The 12,125-nt window shown below is 41.9% G+C and overlaps 1 long non-coding RNA gene across 2 annotated transcripts in view; it reads left to right on the top strand.

Annotated features, from left to right (window-relative positions):
* The window catches only part of LOC138108264 (uncharacterized), a 33,614-nt gene extending 21,884 nt beyond the window's left edge, over positions 1 to 11,730 (top strand). For both annotated transcript variants that reach the window (XR_011149920.1, XR_011149921.1), the window contains exons 6-8: positions 10,563 to 10,726; positions 10,826 to 10,866; positions 11,557 to 11,730. This is a non-coding gene — a long non-coding RNA (uncharacterized lncRNA). The remainder of the gene's footprint in view (positions 1 to 10,562; positions 10,727 to 10,825; positions 10,867 to 11,556) is intronic.
* Positions 11,731 to 12,125: the final 395 nt, after the last annotated feature.

Below are 12,125 nucleotides of genomic sequence, written 5' to 3'. Positions count from 1 at the left end.
ACTGTCAGGGGTCTGGGTCTTTCAGTAGGGTCTGTTTTGGGGGAGGGTGTGGACGCCAGGCTCTGGCAGAGGAGGGTTGGGAGTTGGGGGTGTGAGCATGAGCGGAGGTGAGGAAAGAGCTGCCTTCTAGTCTGCAGATTGGTGCTACAGCTCAAGGAGAAGAGGCAGTGGAGGCTGAAATGGTTTTGGTGGTTGGGATGTCAGTGGGCTGTTTGACCAGGCAATACCACAGCATCTCCAAGCACGGCCTCTTCAGTTGGACTAGGCCTGACTAGGCTAAAGTAAGACATAAGTACAGTGTGGGTGTCAGCTGCTCCTTTGTACCTGCCTGGGTATGCATTCTTACTACCTGATAAATTTTATCTCTGTTTCAGTGATGAGTCACTCTCCCTGAAGGATAATGTACTTTGTGTTTACTACAGAGAAGTGGCATGTAAATAAGCAGTTAATGCAAAGTAGCTGGCATAAATGCACTACTACTTACAACCTGAAAAAAGTGACTTTTCCGATGACTTAGTGTATTTTTTGTATTCTTACTCTTCTGGTTTAAAGGTGTCTCTTCCCTTCCTTATGAGGCTTCTTTACCAGAAGCAGCTGGGTGTGGTTTTGCAGTGTGAAAGATGGATGTGGGAGGAGGCTGAAATTAGACGTCAATAAAACTCAGAGTAGGAAGGAAAAAGTCATTATGAAAGAGTTTATCTCTGTTGCTTCCATTAGCAAAGCAGGTGAGTGTGCCATGAAACCATCAGGTGTCAGGTTCAAAACAAACAGGAGATAACGTCTTCACAGGCTGCTGCATGTTGAAGTTATGCAATCCTTGGCCACAGCATGTCTTGGGGTCCAGAAGTTCTCAGAGCTTCAGAAACTGGCTTTGAAGGTCTATAGATGAAAGATAGCTTGAGATTTAAAAGGCACAAACATACCCACCATGGCTTAAGGTGTCTGCCATACATAAATCCCTGGAAACCAAGTATGAAATCTTGCAGAATGTCAGTCTGAGCTTTCCATGCTAGTTTATTCTTCCCTGATATCCGCTGCTGGCCACTGTCAAGCACAGTACATTGTGCTAGATGCCATTTTTGATCCACCATGAATGTTTTCATGTTCTTAACCATGCTGTTAGAGGGCACATTTGTCCCAGTACTACTGCACCTATACTTGGAGAAGATGGGCATGTCTTGTACTGCTTTAACTATTGTCAAAAGGATCAAGTCTTTCTGTGTGGATGAGGCAGCAAGAGGCATTTCAGTAATGACACATGGAGCAATGGGCTGAATCAACAGTTTTTCCTAAGCTCTGAAGACAGGAATGTAGTGGAATGTATTTTTGAATACAATATTTAATAACAAAATAAAAGTCTGACATTTAAATTCCATATGACAAAGAATACCTCTTAGGCAGAATTTCCTTTTTGAGAGTTCTGTTATTTTGAGTACAGAAAAACAGTTTGGAATTTGAAAAGGGGGGAAAAACAGACGTTCAAATTTGTTATAAGGAAATTTTTATTAGTCTGTGGATACCTGCTAAGTTAATTTAACTGGGACTTCATATCCTGTTTTCCCAGTTGTGCGATTAGGAAAATGACGCTGCTGTTTCTAAAGACTGACTAGAAATTTATAATTTTGGCAGGAGATCTTAATGGTTTACACACTGCAGGCATCAGGCTGGAAGAAACATGGGTGAAGCTTCTTGCAGAGGGAGAAGAGGAGGCTTTCCAGTTTTTTTAATTTCAGAGTAACTAGGATGGAGTAAGATAATATCCTTTCTCTGATAGTTTATGGGCTACAGGTTATTTGTTGTTCACAAGGAGACGGTGAAGTTGCACAGACTAACTTTCTCGGATACTCTGTTGCGGTGCAAGCAAGAAAAAGCCTTTGATCACGTGGTGGAGTTAGTTGCTGGCCACAGCTGCCTTCAGGCTGGTCAGCAGGACAAGTGCACACTGCAGACAGTAAATCTCTAAGATAGGTTATTGAATATCTATGTCCATGCTATAAGTCAGCTAAGGAGAAAGAAGCCAGGGAGGTTTTCCTGGGCTCTAGAGCCCTTCATAACTCCTGCCCAAGACTTGCACAAACACCTTGCTGCCCCCTTGCCCCATGCTAGGGTATCCTGTGTCCTAACAAGGACATGGAGTCCTAAGGAGGAAATTGAGGAAACCTGCACCCAGCACCTTCCCTGTGCCATCTTGGTCTCTTTTCTCTTAACACTTTCTCTAAATGGCTTCAAGGTCCCTTAGTGCCAAGATCCTAGAACGCGGTGTCCTGGGAACCACTTCTAACCACAAGAAAGAGCCTCCCTGTCTCAGGCCAATGCTGTTGTTGCTCCCTCATTGTAATGGGATGGTGGGAATAAGGTTCTACCTTTTTTACCTGCATAGGCAGCAGGGACAAACACGGCTGTCGGGAAGAAGGCCACGGATGCAGCAGTGACAGCTGAGATGGGGAGTTCAAGTGTCTCATTAGAATGGGAGTGCCACGGGAAGGTGAAGGCTGCACCATGGTCTGTTCAGCTCCAAGTCTTTGAGGCAGCAGCCTTGTTTGGCTGGGATCTGAACCTATTTGGTCCTGTGCAACACCCACCTCAGTTCAGGGTCCTACCTATGACTCTCCTGCTGCTTCTGTTGTTCCCAAGGCTCTGGATGCAAGTGTAAGAACCAGGGCAACTGGGAACAGGACACAGTTGAGGGCTGACAATTTAGGGAACTGTGAGAGCAAGGGAAAGGAGGAGGAGGGGGTGACTTGTTCTCAGCTTTCCTATATGCAAGGTTGCTAACATAATCCTGGTGCTAATGCAATGATGAGGTTCTCAAACCTTTTCTGTCTCTCTCTAGCTCAGGACATGGGTAGTTTCAGCACAAAAGCATCTGCATTAACTTTGGCTTGGACCATATGATTTGAGCTGTAGTTTGCGGTGAAGGAAGACAACAGAAAGCAGCAGTTTCTGGTCGGGAGGCAACCCACAATTGGGAAGGGGCTTGTGTGACGTTCATTGTCGTGATTCAGAGGAACCCTGATGGGAAATATGCAGCTTTGGTAAACAAGCCAATAGCACTAAGAAAACACCTGACTACGTGTCACTAATTTTGACTCCCAAGGGAAGCTGATTTCCAAAACATTGTCATTCAGCACAACTCTTAGAGGCTGTGCAGGTCTTGCTTGGTAAACATTGCCTTACTTAACAAAGGCTGTTACTAGTGAGGAAAGAAAAGGCCAGGTATACAGTTGCTGTGAAGTGAAAGCCTGCAGGCAGAATAGCTGACATTCACTTAAAACCCTATAATTCTGCTAGTGAAGAAAAGAAAATGCTCTCAACCAGCAGATGAAATGTACTCTTTCCTTGTCTTCACGTAAAAGGTCAAGCAAAAAAAAAAAAATCAGGAGGTCAGAAGTAAATCAGGAACAGTAAAAATTATCTTTAAGACACGGTAGGGTTAGCAGTGCTTTTCTGCCTGTAGCCTGATCTTGCTGCAGAAAAAACCTGGAGAACATGCCAAAGCATTAAAAGCAATACAATTGCGTTTTGCAAGGCAATAAAAGCAGACTGTGTGGGTAAAGGGCTGTGTCGTTCACCTTTCATCTCTCTGATGGTCACCCAAGGATCTCCTTTGTGATTATAGAGGGTGCCATTTTAAGACCATTTATGTTGCTTGGGAGAGTTATTTGAACAGTATCTATGCATTGCTGAGGTAACTTTAATTGGGTTGCTGTTTAGGTGATGCAATTAAACTGTTGACCTTCGGATAGCAAAATATCCAAATGAAATAGTCTTGTTTGGGTAGGGGCTGTTAAAATGTATAGTGGCTTATTGACATACTACAGGTTTATTGACTTAACCTTCTGAAGTTACCTTTTGCAATGCAGAAAAGCCTCTCTGTGCCTTGAATTCATTTCACAGACTTTGTCCCCCTGATTTGTCAGGGGCAAGAGCTCAGAGCATCCTTTACTCGCTATTTACTGAAAGTTCTCCTGGAATTGTGCATCTAAGAAGAAATTCAGTTCTAGAGTTGAACCGTGCCACAGGGTTTCAGTTCAAGCTTGCAGAGGAACCTTTCAGCCATTCCTTCTAGGTGGAAACCCAGGTCAGACACAGGGCATTTGATTCCCAGCTTTATGTAAAGAGTTAACAACAGATGTGTTTTCTCCACATATTAGACACGCATAATTAGAATAGCTTCTCATGTCACCTTGCTAGTTTATGAACACAGAAGGATTTGTGCATTTATATTGGATGCTCTCATCAGACATAGATTATTTTGTAATAGTTTTCTGTTTGGAGCTAATCTCCAGGAAGGAGGGATAGAAGGCTGAGACCTGGAACGTGACATCAGTGTGAAGAGGGTCTGTCACTTCATAGCTGTGACCAGCATAGATTAAGATAAACTAAATTAATTGACCTTTTCTTCCCTGATATTTAAGGGCTACTTTCCATTCTCTGAATTTTGACTAGCTCTTTTCATCACCACTCCGAAGATGATGTCTGTGTCTCTGAAACACGCTACACAATCTAGTCTGCTTTCAACATCTATCTACTGGCACTTAATTCTCCATGGGGTGTATCTGTTAGTAATATGATTGAGAGACTTCTCCTTGAAGTCTTCTGTCTGCTAGAACAGTTTATCCTTTGTGGTTTAACTCTTCTCCTTTTTCATATCCTTGGGTTTTACTTTTGGAAAAAAACCCAAACCAAATGTGGTGACAGATGGCAGTGGTTTTCCATATTTCAGATACTGATCACTTCTCTTGACCTGACCAAAAACTTCATTTCTTACCCTGTTTTCCCTGCCGCTACCCAAAACAACTTTTTGTGATAATTCAATGTGCGTTCTGACTTCTGGAGAATGTTTATTCCTTTTTCTGCAGGGCGATGAAAGCTGGTCCTGCCTGGTTGCTGTGAGTAGTCAGGACATAATTTCAAGTTCTACTCTGAAGACCTCAGTTATGGGAGCTATTTTTTTTTTTCATTCTCCACCCCTAGGATTTATCACAAGCCAAAAGGGAAATTATTCTGACGGCTCTTAGAAACAAATTTGTAAATTTTTTATATCATACTTTCGCCACAACAGAGTTTGAAATCCTGTTTTTATGAAATCCATGGAAGTTTTCCAGTGGGTCCAAGTCTGAGGTGGGTGTCTGTTAAGAGTCAGAAAACAACACGTGATATGAGTTAGAAACAGAGGTCATGTCAACTGTTTTCTTTCCAGTTTCCTCTCTGTTGTCCTACATGCGAAATTTCTTGTATGGCTGTTTTCCTGGAGAAAGCCTGGATGGGCAATAGGTTAGCAGTTACTCTGCCCTGTAAGTTCATGTTTTGTCAAATCATTACCTGTGAATAAAGTATAAAAGGTGTGCTTTTACAACTCTAGTTTCCTGCCAAACTACCTGGGCTCAAGGTACCTCTTCACAGTGACGTAAAGCAGTCCCCATAGTAGAAGACTCAATTGGGAGACTACGGACCATGAGACAGGAAGGTTTTTTGAGTTTGTAACATGCCTAATTTTCCCTAGAAAGCTAAACAAGCACCAGGCTTGTTAGGGTTATTCATCTTTTGTGTGGTCATTTTTTGCTTAATCTATGAAAGTTATTACAGGCTGGAATACGTATAATTTATACAATATGGTATTGGGACCCCAGGGAAAGGTACTGCTGTTTAAAGAAGAAAGGGAAAGTGGGACATCTGAAACAAATCAGATGAGGAAAACCAGAACACAAGTTGGTAGAATTGCCACAAAAGTTTTATTTCGCTAAAATTCCTAGGGTGATCTTGTGGCATTACTCATTTTACATGCCAATTATCCTTGCCTTTGCATCTATTTATAGTTGGCCTCCTGTGGAGGCCCAGACTGAGAAACATAGTTTTGAACTCCTTCCACACTCCAGTTACACAAACCCAGTTCATGCTATTTTGGGGTCAGACACCTGCAGCCAAAGCAGTGGAGGGGCAGTGTAGAGGAGCAGGCCCTCAGAAAGAAAGGAATTAAAATAACTTCTGTACAACATTTCATAGGATGTTGACCATTGCCAAAATGGGATTAATCAATTTTCAGTAGCCCTGAAGAAATCGTGTGCCTGGGGCCTGACCAGTTTAACCAAAGAAACTCGTCAGTGCAAGGGGAAGGCTGGGCATTAACATCCAGAGTCAAACAAGCAGCTCTGGCTGCAAGCACCGCCATTCCCCTGTGCTCCGGCTGCTCCGGGGCAGATGTACGGAGCGTATCCTCCAGATAACAGCAGACCCAGAGGTCTGGCCATCCACTGCACAGTCACAGAGGGGTCTTTCCCTGCGCTGCCGGCACCTGGGCGAGCCCCAGGCCGTGGGCCTCACCCAGCCCAGCTGGCTGCCCTCCCAGAGCAGGGGCTCACGGTATGCGCTTGGGGAGTCCGGAGGCTGTTTGGCACTGGAAGCAAACTAATGCAAAACACAGTCAAAGCGCTTTCATGTGAGCTCCTGAGGAGAGGGCAGGGCGGCAGTAAAGGATACGCACAGCCTTGGGTTTGTTTATGAGGGGAGAGAAAGGGCTGCTGTGGGAAATGGCCACGTCACTGTTCCTTGTGGTGTACTGTATGTTGTTTATACAATAGTGCCAAGTGGCAAGCACAAACACACTCATGACAGAGTACCTCAGGAACTGCAGAGCCTCCTTTTGATCTTCTTCAAAACCTAAAAAGGGAGAGAGTTGTTTAAATTTGTACTACTGTCACTGCTGCTCAGCTGTTTGAACCTTTTTTCCACCCACTCATGTTTACTTCTCTCGGCATCGGTGAGCTTCTAGAGCACATTAGAAACATCACAAGCAATGCCAAAGTTTGAAATTGAGCAGATGAGGTCACTTGTTCAGCCTGAAGAAGGGGAAACTGGACAGGAGACCTCATGGTGGTCTACAGCTTCCTTGTGAGGGGAAACGGAGACACAGGCACCAGTCTCTCCTCTTTGGTGACCACTGACAGGACCTGAGAAAATGGCAGGAAGCTGTCTGGGGGGAAATTAGGTTGGATATTAGGAAAAGGTTCTTCTCCCAAAGGGTGGTCAGACACTGGAAAAGGTTCCCCAGGGAGGTCATCACAGCAGCAGCCCGCCAGAGTTCAAAAAGTGTTTGGACAATACTCTCTGGTCCATGGTGTGACTCTTCAGGCTGTCCTGTACAGGGCGAGGAGTTGGACTTTGATGATCCTTGTGGGTCCCTTCCAACTCAGGGTATTTTGGGATTCTATGAAATCCATGCTTGTCTCTTTCGATGGATGTTTTATAACATTGAAGATCTGGGTAGTGTGATCACAGTTGTATTTGTAGCAACCTCTGTTGTCTGCAACTGTCCCTCTTTTAATGGCATGTCCATAAGTACTATTCCAGACTCAAAACATATTTCTGTTATTGTTTTATAAGAGTACAAGCAAGGTTAGTACATGGTGTGAGTACAGGAGCGTAAGAACTGCTGGCTTTTCTATCCATACTTTGTGAATTTAATTTACATTTTCACATTAGTTTTATTCCCTGTAGGTATGTCCTGGACTCCTCTGTAGTGATTATTTTTGATGACTCCACTAACGCTTACTTCTGAAGACAGAGATGATCTATTTCAGACTCCTCCGCTGAATGAATTTAGCCAACAATCCACTCATGACTCTGGCAGATGTTTTTACTTTCTTTCTTTCCTTCAGGCCAGTAAAAACTTTATAAATCTTCCCTCCACCATTCCAGAAATATGAGCGCTTCCCCCTTGACACCTGAAACATCTCACTGGCATTGTCTGCATGCAGTAGAATACATTTGTAGATACTGCAGACACCTAAGTTTAAATAAACAAAACCCCAATATTTACTCCTGTAAAGGGTTGATCCAGATTAGACTAGTATCCACAAAACAAGGTTTTCCTTAAGAGTACTTACTCCTGGGGCTCATTTACCCACAATTCAACAGCTGTCAACTTGATTACCTACTGTAGCAAGTCCAAATGTTTATGTTGGTTGCCCCTGTTGTTTATATAACAACATTGTGTCTCCCCTCCTTAGTATGCACACCAGTAGCCATGAAGTTAATGGACTATTTCCATTGATCTCAGGAAATGTTAGCCAAAGGTCTGCAAAAATGCATGAGATCCTGCTCCAAATCAAGCCTGAGGCGCGTTCATTACAATCTTTCCTTTGTCTCCACTTTGAGATGCTAACTCATTGGTCTGCTCTCCCATTGAAGAAGACCTGAGAGTTCAAAGAAGCTACTTCAGACTCTGTTTCTGTATGCTCTTTAAGGCTTGTCCTGTTTGGTTGGAACTGGAAAGCATTCAGATATGTTGATTATTTCCAGGGAAAGAGTGAGGTGAACTGATTATTGCAGTCCATCTCTCCCTAGACTAGGGGACACATTATTTTTTCGAACTAAGTTTTGCTAAGAAGCCAAGGACTAATTGGTTATGGAGACTAAATTATCCTTTCACTTTTTAATTTATTAGAAAACATCATGGTCTTGTAACCAGAGGCTGTTAGAAGCCTTCATGATGATGAATAATTATGACATGATGAGACATGCCTGAGGAGGAATTTTTGAAATCATTCTAATGCAAATAAATAAAATAAAGATTAGTATTCCAGGGAAAATACATAAACTCATAAATCTGCAAATGAAGATTAGCATATACTTTGTGGTTTGTTTTTTTGTATTTTTTTTAATTGTGAAGTTGTTGGAGATTTTCCAAAGTAGTAGCATAAGAGGGGGTATTTTGTATCTTACTAGTTCTGTGCTAATTGCAGCTTATTTACAGCCACTTTAAAAGAAAGTTCCCATCAGGGCAGTACTCTATTTCAGTTTTCTTCATAAAGCAGTGAGATGGGTCATTCCTATTTCAGTGTCATTCTTTTTCTTCTGACTCTCAATGAGCCTGCAGGTTGTTTATGCAGAATTTGCAATATTTGACTCTAAAAATTTGTGTTGTACTCCCTGGACATCTTGGTGTCTCACACCTACCTGGGTATTTTATGCTTTCTGTGCATTCTCTGCAACAGCAAATACCAAATGTTTGCATCAGTTAAAGGTTAGTGTTAGTGGATGTATGGGATGGATTCCCTCAGGTTCTATGCTGTGTTGTAGAACAGCCATTAGTGTAAAACTCACAGAGATGAGATAAAATTATGAACAGTTTACCCAAAAAACCCCAGCACCCCACAAAAAAGTAAGAATGACTTGGTTAGGGCAACTATAAAATTTTCACTTCCATCCAGCCACAACAGTAAAGTGTAATCAAAATGATATTTTTTCTGCCTTCTCTCCTTTTACCCTCTTTGAAAGAAAACATTTAGGCCTGTGGTTTTCTATAGGATTTACTGATAATTCACATAAGCCAATGTCTGGGATCTGAATTTTAGATGTATTGAGTACCTGGAACTCAGGTTTTAACCTGCAACAGATATGGCAAATGCCTGCTCCTGAACAGGAGGCAGTGTAAGTCAGGAGCTGCTTTGTGAAACCTGTACTGCTGTCCTGGTAATGATGGAAGTAGTAGTAATTCAGGGGACAGCTGTAATGAGAGTGCCATTTGCTTATAAAATGCCAGAAGGTGCAAATAACTATTAGTCACTTGCAAAGAGGACTGCAATGGGGTGAGATAGCTCTGTGTGCCTATTAACTTTGAGCACCTATTTTATTAATAGTATTGCTGTGAGCATTGTGTTTAAATTATCAATCCTCTATTAAGCCTGAGAGCAGACAGCCAAAGCTGTGGGGGTCTTTCATATCTTGAAAGGCACATTTTGCAGGACAGTATGCCCACTGGGGGACACATGGGCAGCTAACAACCTTCAAATTGTCCACTTTAGGTCACCTAACCATATGTCATGACTGCCTTAACTCACCTCTTCATCAATAGCCTGACTACTTCCACCTGTAGTGGGTTTTCCTAGGAGTGACTTCCTGAATTTGAGAAATTTGATCCCATCTTGGATTAATGGGAGTTTTATCTCTGACACACATGAGGTAGGGTTGAGGTTTTGATGATGTGTGAGAAACAGCAACCTAGCTGTATTATCCACCTTTTTGGAATGATCACCTAGAGAGGGCATGGGAGCTCTTGACACAGAGAACAGGTATGCAACGTGAAAAGGTTCTGCTTCTTTGCATCTACTTTGCTGAGAACACTCCTTTAATGATTTCAGACTTAGAAACAGCGTGTTTACCAACAGCAGAAATAAGTCCAAACCTTTAATAGATGCTCAGATTTTAGGCTGAGTGTTTGGGAATCTCCTAAGCCTCTGCGAGTGTTTTCTGTGTCTGTCTGGCATAAGAAGCAAGTAGTATTCTACCATTAATACAGTCACTGTAATCCTGTATTATTTGTCCATGTTTTACACAGCATTGTTCTGCTCCCTAAGGACTAGACTTTGGCCAGTGTTGCATCCTCATCAGTGAGGGATGGCTTGTGCATCTGGGTTTTACATCAGAAACATGCTCTCTTGTTTGTGTGGAACTCATTCAGAAAAGTGACTGAACTGTTTTTCAAAAGTGGGATGCTGTAGTTTTAATACCAATGGAGTGCCAAAGGACTTAAGTTCATGTGTCCTTGTTTTTGGTTGCAGGAAAAGACATCAATACAGAGCACATATGAAATTCTGCCTGTGTAATGAAGAATATTCTTTGACTACACTGTTTCCAATGTAAACTACTGAATGTGCAAACACAAGTTGCATGGGAGATATGCCAAGGTGATGAAGTCCAAGCAAGATGAGGAAGCATAGAGACTGTAAACATACTATCTTTTATTAAAGGAAACATGTGTTGTAAAGATATAGGGTCTTGTCTTTTATTTTGGTAAGAATAAGTTGGTTTTTTTCTGATACAGGTGGCAAATTCACCAAGGAAAACATCCGCCAGAGAGCAGAGGTAGGCCAGAACATTTAACAAAAGCCTCATTATCTGTTGTTCTGCAAAGCAGAAGACTGAATGCTGGTCTCCTGAAGTTACTGGCAAAACTAGCTTTTTCAATGACCTAGGAGTTTATCCCAGGTGTTTTGCTACCATAGTGACAGTCTTATCCATACATGTAGAGAGCAGTTGGTTTAAGTTAAGAACTGCTCTTATCAGGGTGTAATTTTTGGAACAAAATGACAGCTACAGTTAAATGAATTAAAGGTAAGTATTATGAAAAATATTTCTCAGTACACCTTTTAGATGTAGACTAATACTTGACAGAATGCTGCAGGCATCATTGCAATGCTAACAGATCACGGTAAATACAGCAGAAGTATATGTGATACAAATAAGTTTTACCTTCAGAAACTTATGCCGTCTAAACCCATAGAGCTCAGTGAGCATGCTTAGAGGAGCCAAAATGGGTGTATCAACTCACATACCTATACCAACTGGGCACAGGGCAAATGCTGAATAAATACGCTGTCAGAACAGTCCATTTGTTATAAAAACTGTGGCAGGTATCGTCCACAGCAGACATCCCTGTGGTTTCCTTCATGAAGAGACTGCATACAAAAGAAAACTGTTTTGACTTCATATTGTGGGGGAATAGCCTAAGTTCTTATTTCTTTGTGTGTTGATCTTTTTTTTATTGCTTTTCAGAACAAGGATGTCCTGAACTAATTTATGCTCTTCATTTGAAACATTGATGGCTGGTATAGAGAGTAAAGCAAGGAAGCTGGGAAAATTTGGGGGCTACGGGTGTCTTTGATATATTTCCAGCAATGCCTTTCATGAGAATTTTAGATCTTTGTGAGTTTGAAAATAGAGGTGATAGACCAGGTAAGTATAATGAAAACTTCATATGAAAATGAAAAATTTAATTTAGAGATGATCATTTAGACTAATATATTTTAAGTTCTTGTATTAATTCAGATTTATTTTCATGTCTAGCTCTTATTAATTATACATAATACTGAGATCCTACAGCATCACCATCAACCTGTAAAGCCTATGGAAAGTGAAATTTGCACTGATGCTGTTCAGTTCAACACATGCAAGCTACAGACACATCCTAGAATCACAGAATATTCTGACTTGGAAGGGACCTACAAGGATCATAGAGCCCAGCTCTTAAGTGAATGGTCCCTATGGTGATTGAACCCAAAACCTTGGTGTCATTAGCACTATGCTCCCATCAACTGAGCTAATCCTGTTTGCATCACCTTTTT

The sequence above is a fragment of the Aphelocoma coerulescens genome, chromosome 3, assembly GCF_041296385.1.
Source record: "Aphelocoma coerulescens isolate FSJ_1873_10779 chromosome 3, UR_Acoe_1.0, whole genome shotgun sequence".
NCBI lineage: Eukaryota > Metazoa > Chordata > Aves > Passeriformes > Corvidae > Aphelocoma > Aphelocoma coerulescens.
Note: the sequence above shows the minus strand (reverse complement) of the source record. Positions and strands in the feature narration are given on the sequence as shown.